Below are 14516 nucleotides of genomic sequence, written 5' to 3'. Positions count from 1 at the left end.
GTACAGCATGCCCTGGTAAACTTGATTTTTGGATAAACAATAATATCTTAGTAAAAGTATATTCCACATATTCTATGGGACATGCTAGTGAAATTTTTTAATCTGAAATTCAAAATTTAAGCCTCCTATATTTCCTCTGGCAACTGTATCTAGGGATAGATGAACACAGCCCATAGACTAGCCTATGCCCAGCCTCAAAGACCCCGGGTTTAGATGCTACACTGCAAAAAGCATATTCATGTCATTCTTTCTAATGGTAAAAAATTGGAGCTAACCCAAATTTCTGGAATGGTACAGCTGTACATTAATTTGGTGGGACAGTACGAACCCATTTAAAATAACAGCTAGAAACAGATCTGCTCCCCACCCATCAGAATGGCAAATAAAATGTCTGACACCATCAAGCGTCGGGAGAAGGTGGAGCAATGGCCGGTCTCCTGCACTGACTGCACTTTAGGACACTGATTTCAGACTTTGATGTGTACATAAGTCACCTGGCCACGGCGGTAAAACGCATATTTTGATTACTAAGTACGTCTGGCATGGGGCCTGCCGACTGAAAAAAAATGCATAACCTAAACGTTGAGAATTATGTTTTATTTGGCAGACAAAACCGAGGACTCAAGCCTGGGACGCAGTCTCTCAGGTAGCTCTGCGGGACTGCTCTGAAGAGGTAAGGGGGGAGACAGGATAGCTAGGAGTTTTTGCAACGAAGATCAGATAGTCTGAACATCAAAGGTTACTGTTAAAGAAAATCAATTAAACGCAAGTTAAGGAATTTAGTGCTTTCCTATATATGGGAAGATGCAAGAGCCAGGGCGTACTGAGATCATTTCTTTGCTATGTACCCTAACCAACCAGAGCCAGGATCCTCTTCTTTCCCATCCTGAGTGCACCATTTGGGGGTGGCCACAGTGGCCGGGGGCTTGGCAGCGGACAGCCCGTTTCCACCCTGAGTTACCTCCAGGCGGGCGTGCGGGGGCTGTAATGTGATGGCCTGATGGCTGCCAACATCCTTTGCTTACTGATAGGTGGCTGAAGAGTCAGCATTTCTAGCAAGCCCCCCGTGACCCCATGTGCCTTCCTGCGGCTGCTCTGCGGGCGCGCTGTACTTTGCCACCCTTACCACCAACCCGTGAGGTTTTATCACAGTTTCTGCCAAGCCTTGACATTTTAACCTACAGTTCTTTTATCATAAGCGGGGTCGCACATCTTTCAATATGTTTAAGGCATTTGTCTTCAATGAGCCCATTTATGTAAGAGTTAAAAATTCAAAGGCCGCCCGCGACCGACCCCCAAGCCCACCCGCAGGCGCGGGCCCTCGGGAACGTGGTCGAGCCCCGGGGCCGCCACGCGCCCGCAGCCGGCGGTGACGTCACGCGCGGGGCCGGGGCCGCCCGTCACGTGGCCCCGGCGGGTGCGCGCTCGGGCCGAGGCCGCGGCGCGGGCACTGGGCGAGCGCGGGGGGCGCTGGTGTGCCAGCTGCTGTGTTTTCTTGCCGGCAGCTCCGCCCGCTGCGGCGAATGCGCCTCGGACCCGGGCCGTGGCGGGAGGGAAGATGCCACAGCCCGAGTCCCGAAAGGCCGGGGTCCTGCGCTGCCGGCGTCGGGGTGAGTAGCGGATGGCCCGGCGGCGGCGTGTGAGCCTGCGCGGCCTCCGTCCGTCCCCTCAGCGCCTCAGGCGAGCGGCCGCGGCCCGAGCGCCCCGAGCGGCGGAGGCTTCGCCCCGGGCCGCCGCCCTCCGCGGGGTCTCTGGCCGCTGGCCCGGCGTCCGGGCGTGTGTGTGGCGTTGGCAGAGCCGACGCGGCCCTGGAGGCCGGGGGTGGGCCGTGGAGACGGCCGGCTCGCGGGGGGCGGCCGCGGGCGGCGTGAGAAAGACCCGCTCCGCCGACCCCCGGCGCTTTTTGCTAAAATGCCCCAGAAAATGGTTGCGGAAATTTTCAAAACGTGTAGAAACTAGAGCGAATTGAGTAACGCCCTCGCTGGTACCCTGCCCTCAGTTTCCACGGTATTCGGGCAGTGTTCACATTTCCTTCAAGGAATTTTCCTTTTTTTTTTTTTTTTTTTTTTTCACACACACACTGTACTTTATTTTTACAAGAGATAAATCGACTGACACCAAGCATTGTACATGGATGACCACAACCTTTTTTTTAATTGTTTTTTTTAGTGGTTGGTTTGTGCCGCTCAGGATTTGAGCGGGTCCTCGCGTGGCGTTCGGTGGATGAGCATCTTAAGTTTCCCTTTTCTTTGCAAGGTATTTGTTGAAGAAATCGGGTTATTTGTCTTGCACAATTTCCCAGGCTCTTAAAGTACGTGCCGTTTGGATAAATATAAAAATATCAAGTCCCCACCCTCCAATACTGGTAGATTTCACCGTTTGAGGAATATTAATATGCCCATGATGGAAGAGCTTCGTGTATTTTTATCATCGAAGAAGATTTGGTCCAGCATTCCTTTTTACTTCGTGCTAGGAAAGCTGTTGCTTGGTTGGTTGGTTTTCCAAATGTAAGATGAAATTATAACTTTGAAATGCTCTCATACTGCTGTGCGCCAATAAAATATTGTGGTGCTACTTTCGTCACCCAAATGAGAGTTTTAGGCTAGACTTTTTTTTTTAACTACACTCAATTATTAGCTGTTACCTAGATATCCTAGATATATAGCGTATGTTAAGGTCTGCTCTGCCTTGAGAAAAATCTAAACCAGAAAACCTCTCTCTCCCCTTAATGTTATCAGTAGAGCTTTTCAAATTAAACGTCATGAAACAGTAGTCCACACCGCTTCTGCCTTCTCTTGACAATTTCTGTGCTGTTCTTTGCAATTTGAGTTCTATCTTTACTTTTTTTTTTTTACTCTTTTATTACGGTGGTAAAATACACATACCATGAAGTTTATTGTTCTAAGCATTTTTAAGTGTACAGCTCAGAGGTACTAAGTACATTCACAATATTGTGTCACCATCACCACTATTTCCAAAAGTTTCTCCTTACCCTAAACACAAACTCTGAAACCATTAAGCATTAACTCCCCATTTCCCCTCCTCCCAGGCCTTTCTGTCTCTGAATTTGCTTATTCTAGAGGCTTCACAGAAGTGGAATCGTACAGTATTTGCCCTTTTGTGTTTGGCTTATTTCAGCTAACGTGTTCAAGGTTCACCCATGCCGTAGTGTCTCTCAGACTTCATTCTTGGGTATGGCTGGCTAATACTCTGCCGAGTGGCTGTAGCACAATTTGTTCATCCATTCATCCGTTGATGGACATTAGGTCGTTGCTATTTTTTGGCTGCTGTGAATAACCCTGCTGTGAACACGTGTTTACATGTGTCTGGGTGAGTCTATGTTTTTGATTCTTTGGGGTATACATCTAGGAGTGGAATTGCTGGGTCATATGGTAAATCTGTGTTTAAACTTTTTGAGGAACTAACAAACTTCTTTTTTTTTTTTTTAGTGAAATAGAGTTATTTATTTATTTATTTATTTATGGCTGTGTTGGGTCTTTGTTTCTGTGCCAGGGCTTTCTCTAGTTGTGGCAAGTGGGGGCCACTCTTCATCGCGGTGCGTGGGCCTCTCACTATCGCGGCCTCTCTTGTTGCGGAGCACAGGCTCAGTAGTTGTGGCTCACAGGCCCAGTTGCTCCGCGGCATGTGGGATCTTCCCAGACCAGGGCTCGAACCCGTGTCCCCTGCATTGGCAGGCAGATTCTCAACCACTGCGCCACCAGGGAAGCCGTCTTCTTCACATTTTAAAAACTGCTTTCTTAAAGGCCTTCATACCTTACTGATTGCTAAATCTGATGGCCCTACCTCAACTCTTGCTGGCTTGATCTGACCTCTCTGTAAATCTCTGTGATGCCTTGTGTTGCTGGTCAGTACCCCTCGTGAGGTGCTTGGACTTTGTGATCCTTCTCAGGTCCTTCACAGTCTCTTCCTTCTACACAAGATCCTTAAATATGCATATCCCCAGGGATTCAGTACTTGCTCCCTAATCTACTTTACGCTCTTCATGACTTAAACCTCCCTCGGCTATTATTTCCATGTAACTTAAACTGTAATTTTGATGTTTATTTTTAACTTCTCTCTGAGGTTTAGATTTGAATTTCAAGCTATGGACACCTCCATGTTAGTGTTCTCCCCAATGCAGCATGTCCAGAACAAAATTTATCTTCTATTAAGCCTCCAAACCTGTTCTCTCCATGCTCCTTAGTGTCACTAAAACTTGAAAACTGAGTTTTGTTTTTATTCCTCCTTTCTCCCTTAGGGCCCCATGTCTGGTCAAGTTGATAAGGGCAGACAGTTCTGTCTCAGCCTCCTTTCCACTCGCTTCCACAGCTCTAGATCAAGCCGTGATTGCCTCTTACTGGAATTTTTCTAACTGGCCTCCCTGGCTCTAGATTTTTTTGTTTTCCTCTGTCCCAAACCATTTTACACACTGTTCCTAGAATTTTCTTCCTAAGGTGTATTTGCTTAATGACACTAGTTAGCTTCCTTTTGCATGCAGAACAAGTTAATTCTCATCCTCAGGGTCATAGCCCCAGCCTGTCCTCATAGAATTAATCACCTTCCACTAACCTTAACCAGCTGTGTGTATTCATTATAGCCAACCTTCCTACTTGCTATTCTGTTTGGAAAACTAAAAACAAATACATGTTGCAGTTTCTCAAGACTTCAGCTTTCTGCTTGAGATATTTCAGTTTTTGGCCATTGAAGTCTTAAAGTCAAACTTAAATCTTAACTTCTATAAGGCATTTCCTTCAAGTTTTTCATATAAAATTAATTTGGCCTTCGTACTTATTTGTGTATACTGTGGTTTATTTATATCTAAATTATGGAATTTTTTAGAGTTTGCTTTAGGATATGCCCAGTTTTTCACCTGATTTATTATTTCTTTAGGATTTTTATTCTTAGAGAAAGTGGGATTACTGACCAAAGTGTATAAAGGTTTTTAAGGCTCCTATGCCATTGTTAAACTGCTTTTTAAAAAGGCCCTGCAATTTATAACTTTCATCACTGATAACTGTATCATTTAACTACATGTACTTCAGTGAGTACTGAAAATGTTGCTAATTTGAGTTAGAAAATAGTACCTTATTTTTATTTGCATGTCTTTACTAATTATTGAGACTGAAGACTTTTTCCTGTGTATTTCCAAGTTCATCCAGGTTGTTTCATTTATCAATACAGCTGACCTTGAACAACACAGATTTGAACTGCACAGGTCCATTTATACGCAGATTTTTTTGTCAACAGTAAATACTACAGTACAACAAGATCTGCGATTGGTCGAATCCTCCGATATGGAAGGCCTACTGTATAAGCAGATTTTCAGCTGCGTGGAGGGTTGACGTTCCTCCCTGCCTTATTGTTCAAGGGTCAACTGTAGTTGGAAAAATGCTATATGTAGAGTACCCGCCCCAGCATTACAGAACAGAACAGAGTTTCTCAAACTTGGCATTGTTGACATTTTGAGCCAGATAATTCTTCATTGCTGGGGGCTGTCCTCTGCATTGTAGGATGTTTAACAGCATCCCTGGCCTCTACCCCACCACATGTTAGTAGGATCCCCCGATCTGTGACAACCAAAAATATTTCTGGACATTACCAAAAGACCCCGGTGGTGGCCCGGTTTTCCCAGACATTGCCAAATATCTCAGGCTCTGGCTGAGAACCACTGGAGTATAGAGAGTGGACTTAGAGCTAGGAGACTAACTTCACTGGTACAATTCACCCTTCTGATACTCTGCATCGATACACAGCCTACAACGTGCACTTTCATGTGAACATTCTGTTATCTACAGACTAAATTGTAAAGTTGATCTCCTATGACTCTTGTGTTAAATAATAAGGAGGAAGCAGAAGTGAGGAGAAAATACTTAATATATACAAATACACACAAAACCCATAAGGACAGACTACTAGAATCTGTGTCCTGTGACTCCCATGGACAAGAATTAGTGGAGAACTTAGTCGTGTAAGCACATTATAACCCCTAGAAACCAACATACGTACAGAACCCAAAACAGTAGTGTAAAGGTCAAAGGAACGTTTGTTTGTTGGGTTACATATATATATACACATACACACATATACACATACACACACACCCATTTATATATAAACACATTTATATATATACACTTATATATATTTAAAAGGTTTACTATGGAAAATTTCAGACATGAAGAAAATTAATACATTTTAAATAACCTATTAATGCTCAATCTTTTTTCATCTGTAATCCCTATCACTATGAACTCATGGATATTTATCTTATACTTTGGGTTATAATGCAATACCACTTTATTTTTTGCTCAAATTGTTTTAGCTGTGGCCATTGTAAGCTCTTTCAGTTGGTTCCATCTGTTCCTTTGACATACCCCCATCATTGTGGGTTTTTTCTTTTTCTTTTTTTTTTTTTTTTGTTGTACTTCCTTACTTTCTGGCACTACAAGGTACTTCAGGCTCATCTTGTATATTTCCTTTCCCAGTCCTAGAGTCAGTCATTTCTTCAAGGAGCTTTGGTTCTTTTTATTAGAGAATGCTGTTAGAAACCAAGATTTGGGGGACTTCCCTGGTGGCACAGTGATTAAGAATCTGCCTGCCAATGCAGGGGACATGGGTTCGAGCCCTGGTCCGGGAAGATCCCACATGCCGCGGAGCAACTAAGCCCATGTGCCACAACTACTGAGCCTATGCTCTAGAGCTGGCGAGCCACAACTACTGAGCCCACGTGCCACAACTACAGAAGCCTGTGCATTTAGAGCCCACGCTCTGCAACAAGAGAAGCCACCGCGATGAGAAGCCCGCGCACCGCAAAGAAGAGTAAACCCTGCTCACTGCAACTAGAGAAAGCCCGTGCCCAGCAACGAAGACCCAACACAGCCAAAAATAAATAAATAAAATTTATTTTAAAAACCCCAAGATTTGGGCACTAGGTGTGCTTGTTGTCACTTGGGGTGTCATTCTTCTAGGCCTGCTCATCTGACAAGCAAGGAAGTGTATATGTACATATATGGAAATATATGTGTAACCATCTGTATCTAAAGCTAACATGTTAAACTAAACATGGGTTCATACTCATGTCTTGAACTCTAATCCATTTTAATGCTATAAATTTCCTTCTAATCACTACTTTTGCTGCATCCCACAAATTTTAATAAGCTGTATTTTCATTTTCATTTAGTTCAAAATATTTAAAAATTTCTCTTGAGACTTTAATTTCCAGATATCTGGGTTTTTTTTTTTTTTTAACCTTTCTGTTACTGATTTCTAGTTTAATTCCAGTGTGTCTAAGAACATACTTTGTATGGTTTCTGTTCCTTTAAATCTGTTCAAGTGTGTTTTATGGCCCAGAATATGGTCTACATTGGTGAATGTGGGCTAGAGAAGAATATGTATTCAGCTGTTGTTGGATGGAGTTTTCTTTAAATGTCAGTTAGATCAAGTTGATTGACATGCTGCTCAGGTCATCTGTTTCCTTATTGATTTTCTGTCAGTTCGATCTGCTCGATCTGTCAGTTACTGACAGTGTTGTTGAAGTCTTTAACTATAATAGTAGATTTATCTCCTCTTTTCATTTTTCTCAGGTTTTGCTTCATGTGTTTTGATACCCTCTCGTTAGGTGTAAACAAGTACAAGATTGTTATGTCTTCTTGGAGAATTGACCTCTTTATTATCATATAATGACCCTCTTTATCCCTCATCATCTGACAAAATCTGCTTTGTCTGAAGTTAATATAATTACTTCAGCTTTCTTTTGGTTAGTGTTAGCATGGTATAGCTTTCCATCCTTTACTTTTAACATATATAAATTTTTATATTTAAAGTTTGTTGCTTGTAGACAACTTATAGTTGGATCTTGTTTTGTCCACTGTGACTCTCTTTTGATGGCTGTATTTTTTAGACCATTCACATTTGAAGTGATTATTGATATAGTTGGGTAAATATCTTCCATGTTTGTAACTGTTTTGTATTCATTGCTTTTTTCTGTTTCCTTTTAATTAGGCATTCTATATGATTCAACTCTATTTCCTCTCAGAATGTATTAGTTTTCTGTTGCTGCTGTAACGAAAGAACACAAACTCAGTGGAGTAAAACAACACAATTTCTTTTACAGTTCTGTAGGTCAGAGGTTTGAAATGGGTCTCAGTGGGCTAAGCTCAAGGTGTGAGCAAGGCTGTATTACTTTCTGGAGGCTCTAAGGGAGAATCAATTTCCTTGCCCTTTTAAATTTCTAGAAGCCACCCACAATCCTTGACTCATGGCCTTCTTCCTCTATCTTTGAAGCCAGCTGTAGTGGGTCCAGTAGATTGCATCATTCTTATCTCATCTTTTGACTCCCTCTTCTATACTTAAGGACTCTGTGATTACATCCAGCCCACCCGGATAATCCCGAATAATCTCTGTATTTTAAGGTCAGGTGATTAGCAACCTTATTCTGTCTGCTGCCTTAATCTGAGGATTAGAATGTGGATATTCCTGGGGGGGGCTATTATTCTGCCTACCACATAGCATATCAATTATACTTTAAAAATTTTTTTGGTGATTGCCCTGGAGTTTACAATATGCATTTTAAATTAACCTGAATCTGCCTTAAAGTAACACCATATTGCTTGATGTGTCATATAGATACCTTGTTAATAGCATAATCCCAATTTGTGCCTCCCACCGCTGTGACCTTGCTGTCACTCATTACTTACCAGTGTGCTATGATCATCTAATACATTGTTACTATTATTACTTTAAACGGTTATTTTTTAGGTCAGTTAAGAATAAAAAAATAAAGGATTTTATCTTCATTTTATTTATTCCTTCTCTGATGCTCTTCTTTTCTTTATGTAGATCCAGGTTTCTGACCTGTATCATTTTCCTTCTGCTTGAAGAATTTTCTTTTTTAAACATTTCTTGCAGGACAGGTCTACTGACGATGAATTCCTCAGTTTTTTGGGTCTGAAAAAGCCTTTATTTCTCCTTCACTTTTGAATTATAATATTGAGGAATATGGAATTCTAAAGTGGTGGTGGGGTTTCTTCCTTACTTTAAATATTTCACTCTGCTGTCTTCTTGCTTGCATGATTTCTGATGAGAAGTCCACTGTAATTCTTACTCTTTCCTCTGTAGTTAAGGTGTTTTTCACTCTCTGTAACTTCTTTCAAGATTTTTTGTCTTTTGATTTTCTGAATATGGTATACCTAGATGAGGGTTTTTGAGGGTATTTAATCTGTTTGGTGTTCTTTCAGCTTCCTGGGGTGTGTCATTAATTTTGGAAAGTTCTTGGCCATTATTATTTCAAATATTTCTTCTGTTTCCTTTTCTTTTTCTTCTCCTTCTGATATTCTAATAATGGGTATATTTTATACTTTCTGAAATTGTCCCACAGTTTTTGGATGTTCTGTTTTTTCCATTCTTTTTCCTCTTTGCATTTCAGTTTGCAAAGTGTCTGTTGACCTATATTCAAGCTCACTGCTTCTTTCTTTGGCTGTATGGAGTTTCTGATGAGCCCGTGGAAGGGGCTTTTACAATGCTCTTGGTTTTTAGCATTTCCTCTTGATTGTTTCTTACAGTTTCCATCTGTTTACATTATCCTTCTGAAAGCGTGCACCTCAGATTGGGACTTGAACCCACATGCTGGGACTCGAATCCAGACTGGGACTTGAACCCATGTGGCCAGGACTCGAACCCAGCCAAAACCTAGACTGGGACTTGAACCCACACGGCTGGGGCTCAAACCCAGCCAAAACCCACAGTCTTCCAACTGAGATCACACACCTGGTTTCAGGACTTAATGAAGCTCAGGTTCTTGACGTCTCATCGCAGAAAGAATTCAGTGAGAGACAAAGTGATAGGTAGGAAGTGGATTTATTTAGAGAGAAACACGCTCCACAGAATGTGGGCCATCTCAGAAGGTGAGAAAGGCACCAGGGTATGGGAGTGGGTAATTTCATAGGCTAATGAGTGGGAGGAGTATTCCAGCTATTTTAGGAAGGGGTGGGGATTTCCAGGAACTGGGCCACTGTCCACTTTTTGATCCTTATGGTCAGTCTTGGAACTGTCCTGGCGCCTGTGGGTGTGTCATTTAGCTTGCTGATGTGAGCATATACTGAGGCTCCAGGTCTAGTGGAAAAAGTCGACTTGTTTGCCATCTTGGACCCATTTGGTTCTAATCACTTTATGTCATGTCCTTAGGTTATGTCATTCTTTCAAAAGTTGTGCCCTGCCTCCTTCCCTCCTGTTTCACTTCTGTTCTTTGCATGTTGTCTTTTTCCATTAGAGCCCTTAACATATTAATTACAGATATTTCAAAATCCCTGTCTGATAATCCCAAAATCTATGTCATCTGAGTCTGGTTCTAATGATTGCTTTGTCTTGTCAGACTGTTTTCTCTTTTATTATGCCTTGCATTTTTGAGTTGTTGTTGCTTTTGAAAGACTGACACAGTTGTATCAGGTAATAGGAACTAATAGGGGTTTGGCAGTGTTTAATGTTTGCTGTAGCTACAGGTGCCAGAAGCTTCAAATTCTTCTAGTGCCCTTGTTTATATCTGCCCTCTTGACTTTGGGGTTTTCTAAGTACTGTTCCCCAGAGAGAGTCTGTGTCTTGCATCTCTTTCAGCTGTAACCCACCGGTATTATATTTGGAGCCCTGCTGGTGTGATGGTAAAAAGTGTGGGGGAGGGTAAGAGGTCTGCAATCTTCCAGTTAATCTCAGCCTATGTCTGTGACCTTCACACGTGTTCTCCATTGCTGTAGCTTTTTTCCTCCCTGTAACATACTCCCTTCCCTAGCTGCAGAGTTCCCAGTCTATTTTCTAGAAGGCTTCACCTTTGTTGATTACGTTTCCCCCCTTAGGTTTGACTGGAAGGCTTGGAGGGGCTGGAGTGGGAGGAATGCTCTTTCCTTCTTTCTTTCTTTTTTTTTTTTTTTTTATAACCAAGTTCTTTATTTTGAATTTCAAAGGTTTAATATTCCATTTATACCCCATTTCTCTTTAATTTCCTTAACTTGCCACATGCCCTTTCCCGTTTTGACATTCTAAATAATTAAAGCTATTTTGTAGAATATGAATAGAACATCTCAAATGCCTTTGATTGGAAGCCGTTCAGTTCAGCCAACACTTATTTATTTATCACCTGGGTGCCAAGCCCTGTGTGAGGCACCTGGTCTACATAGTTCTTCCCTTTATTTTCAGTTGTCAAAGGAGTCACTTCATCTGTGGTGCTTCAATAGGCTAAAGTCAGCATTTGAGGAAAACAGGCAAAGATCTGATTTTCAAGTCTTTTGAATGAAGTTGTGAGCAGCTACGATGTAGCAAGTGCTGGCTAGATGCAGAATAATCTTCCCTCCAGGAAGTTCATTCAACTGCCACTTAAAGCACCTTTAACTTTTCAAAGTAAAATGCTGAGGAATGCCTTTTCTTAATCTGGAGAAAGCTCTGGCAGTGTCTTTTCCCCTGGAGCATATGCCTTTGTTATGAAGGAAACTCTGGGCTTGTTTCATGTTTTGCAATGATTACTCTTCCCCTCCCTGCTGTGGTCACGAGGGGAATCTTTCTGGGGCCTTCACCTTCACAGTGCAGACCTGGTGGGATTCCTGGAGGTAAAGCCCACAGAAGTGTGGACCCCCCCCCCGCCGCAAAGACTGCATCCCTGCAGTTTTTCACTTTCATGCCAGTTTGCCCCTAGTCTCCAGCACCAGCTTATGGCTCCTGCAGCTTTTGCTTCAGGTAAGCAGGTATCAGCTGTGTCTCCAGGTTTTGGGTGGTAGTTTGTCCTGTAACCTTAGTTCTCTGATGGGTTCAAAAGTGTCATTGATTTTCAGTTTGTTCTTGTAAGGATGGAAGTGATGGCTTCTAAGCTCTTTTCATGTTGGAGCTGAAAGCATGCTTTTTAACTTAGACTTTATGACTTGTTACCATCTTGAGTGAACTACATACATACATAGGTTCAGGACAGCTGGTGTTGTATCTAGAGTTGATGATGTAGGCTGAATTTGATACTTCATATTTATCAGCTGATTAACAATGATTTCAAGCTACATTTCCTGATAGCTTTTGATTTCCTTAGAAAAGCTTATCACTTTGAAATGTTCTTTTTTTGCAAGTATAAAAATATCTTGCAACTCTTCAGAAAAGCTTTTTGTATGCATTATTTTGTACTTTATAGTCAGCAAAAGCCATAGAAGCTCAGTCCTTATTAAATTTTCTATTTAGAAATAAAAAATTAGTACATGTAAGAATTTGTCAAATTGTCCCTTATCTGCAGAAACCTGATTCTGTTAGTTTGAGTTCCTCCTGAAGCAAATCCTGAGATATAAATTCAAATCCAAATTGTTTGTGAGTAATCCCAGGACACACCAGTACGGGAATGAGGAAGCAAGAGGTAGGAAAGTCAGCCAGTAAAGGGCATGTTTTTAAACCAGTTTCCACTGTGGGCAGTTAAAGCTTAATCATGCTGGGGAACACTGGGAGCTAATGTAGAATTACAGGTGGCAGAGTTATCCTGATGGGGAGGGTGGGAAGGAGCTGGCCTTTTTTACCAGTCCAGTGTTGAGGGCTGCCCTTTGGGAGGGACACATTGCCCCATATTTGTGGGCCTCCCCTGCAGGTGGGCAGAGGGGCTCCAGAGGCTGGAGATGCAGGTGCTGGCGGTTGGAAGTCAGACCTACCTGTGCAGGCTCGAGAGGATGGGCAAGTGACATCGTCTGCTGTATTGGTTTCCTACAGCGTGATTCAACAGGATGAGCTAGGGTAGAAATTGGTTGGTTGCCAATTAGATTTGTTAGCCTTCTAAACCTCTTGAGGTGGTAGATTGCATTCAGAAATGAGTTTTCTGAAAAAGGCCGAAGATTCTGTCACATTATGATTTGCTGATGGTCTCTTTTTGGTAGTACCTAGCCTGTTCACTTTGAAATACAAAAGCAGGGAATTCCCTGGGAGGTCCATTGGTTAGGACTCCACGCTTTCACTGCTGAGGGCCTGGGTTCAGTCGCTGGTTGGAGAACTAAGATCCCGTAAGCTGCGTGGTGTGGCCTAAAAAAAATAATTGAAAAAAAATTGAAAAAATCCCCCAAAAGCAACAGTTTAGAACATAACCCTAGCCTTGTGCTTCTGGTAATGGCAGACTGGGTAACTTCATTCAAGCTAGTTGATGCTCCTGAAAAGTCTGAGAATTTACAAAATAGTAAAGAATTACTGGGTTAAGATTTTAGGAGATGATAAAAATCCAGAGAGGTGAATTTCTTGCTTGGGAGGAGAATTACTGATATCTTGAATTTTGTGGGAAACATAAATTTATGTTAAAAAAAAATCACTGGATGATATATTTTTTAGAGTGGCAAATAGGAAATCACTGGTCTGTTCCTTGCCAGGTGGTATTACAAAGTGATTAAGGACGTAGGGCTGACATCAGATCACCGGGATTCAAATCCAGTTTCTCCCCTTACTAGCTCTGTATCCTTAAAGCATGTTACTTAATTTCTGTAAAATCAAGAGGGAAAAAGATAAGCATTGTTCTTTCCCTATCTATTATATTTTACACCATGGACTAGTATTTTGCTCTATTTTTGTTAGTCTTAATTTGCGTACTTGACTAATGTACATAAACCACTTTGTTGGCACCGTATACCCCAAGAGGCTCATGACGTGCTAGCAGAATAAAACACTCAATAGCCATGGTTTAAGGATAGTCAACTCCGCTAGTATGTCTTTGGACCCTAGGACAAAGCTGGCTGTAGAAGACCATGGATGTATGTATGCTGTCTGTATTGTATGTGTTTGGATATCTCAGAACACTTATTTCTAGCAACCACTTTTTTTCTTGTTCATTTATTTCATCTTTATCTGATGTACTTTTGGTTTAATCCCCCTTTTTATGGGCAGAAAGGGAACAAGAAATAATAGTTTTAAAGTTTTGGGGGTTGTGTTTATGTACTATTCATTTTATGTGCCTCTGTCAGAAGTTGCAGTCTGGAGGCTGGTCAACAGCTTTTGCAGTTTTTGAGTTTGAATTGCATCAGGTGGGGAATGTACCCCGCCACTTGCCACCACTCTTATGTTTTTTCTCTCTTGCTTCTTTTATCTGCTTGGCTTCTGACTACAGATGTACATGTTTGTTGCGCAGGCCCTTATGAGGCTGTGGTCACTTTCTCCTTATTTTCTTCCACAGGTCTTAACCAGGGAGAGCTGCTACTTTCTACTTATAGTCAGCCTCTACCAGCCCATATTCACTGACCAAGCAGGTGTCCTAAGTTTGGATATTTTAAGTACTTTGTCATATTGTCTATCCTTTTAGTTTTCTTTTCTTTAGTGTTTAATTAAATTTGCTTCTACCTCCAATCAACATTACCATGTGGTTTTCATCTGCATTTGAGGTATAATATATAGACAGTTACATGTATTTATACTTCTTGATTTTCTTATAGAGAGGAGATTCATAAATATCAGAGGTCAAAGGATTGTTCTCAGGGAGCATACGATGTCTGGAATTTGCTCTGAACCTTTCCTAATTCAGTAATCGCCTTATT

General features: G+C 41.8%; 1 protein-coding gene across 3 annotated transcripts in view; it reads left to right on the top strand.

The window, feature by feature from the left end:
* The first annotated feature begins 1420 nt into the window (after nucleotides 1-1420).
* The window catches only part of GALNT11 (polypeptide N-acetylgalactosaminyltransferase 11), a 47553-nt gene continuing 34457 nt past the window's right edge, over nucleotides 1421-14516 (top strand). For 2 of the 3 annotated variants that reach the window (XM_059932990.1, XM_059932993.1), the window contains exon 1: nucleotides 1421-1610. The gene's annotated coding sequence lies outside the window, so the exon portion shown is untranslated. Of the gene's footprint in view, nucleotides 1611-2201; nucleotides 2257-14516 lie in introns of those variants that run through there. The other variant, XM_059932992.1, reaches the window with a different exon arrangement.

The sequence above is a fragment of the Balaenoptera ricei genome, chromosome 9, assembly GCF_028023285.1.
Source record: "Balaenoptera ricei isolate mBalRic1 chromosome 9, mBalRic1.hap2, whole genome shotgun sequence".
NCBI lineage: Eukaryota > Metazoa > Chordata > Mammalia > Artiodactyla > Balaenopteridae > Balaenoptera > Balaenoptera ricei.
Note: the sequence above shows the minus strand (reverse complement) of the source record. Positions and strands in the feature narration are given on the sequence as shown.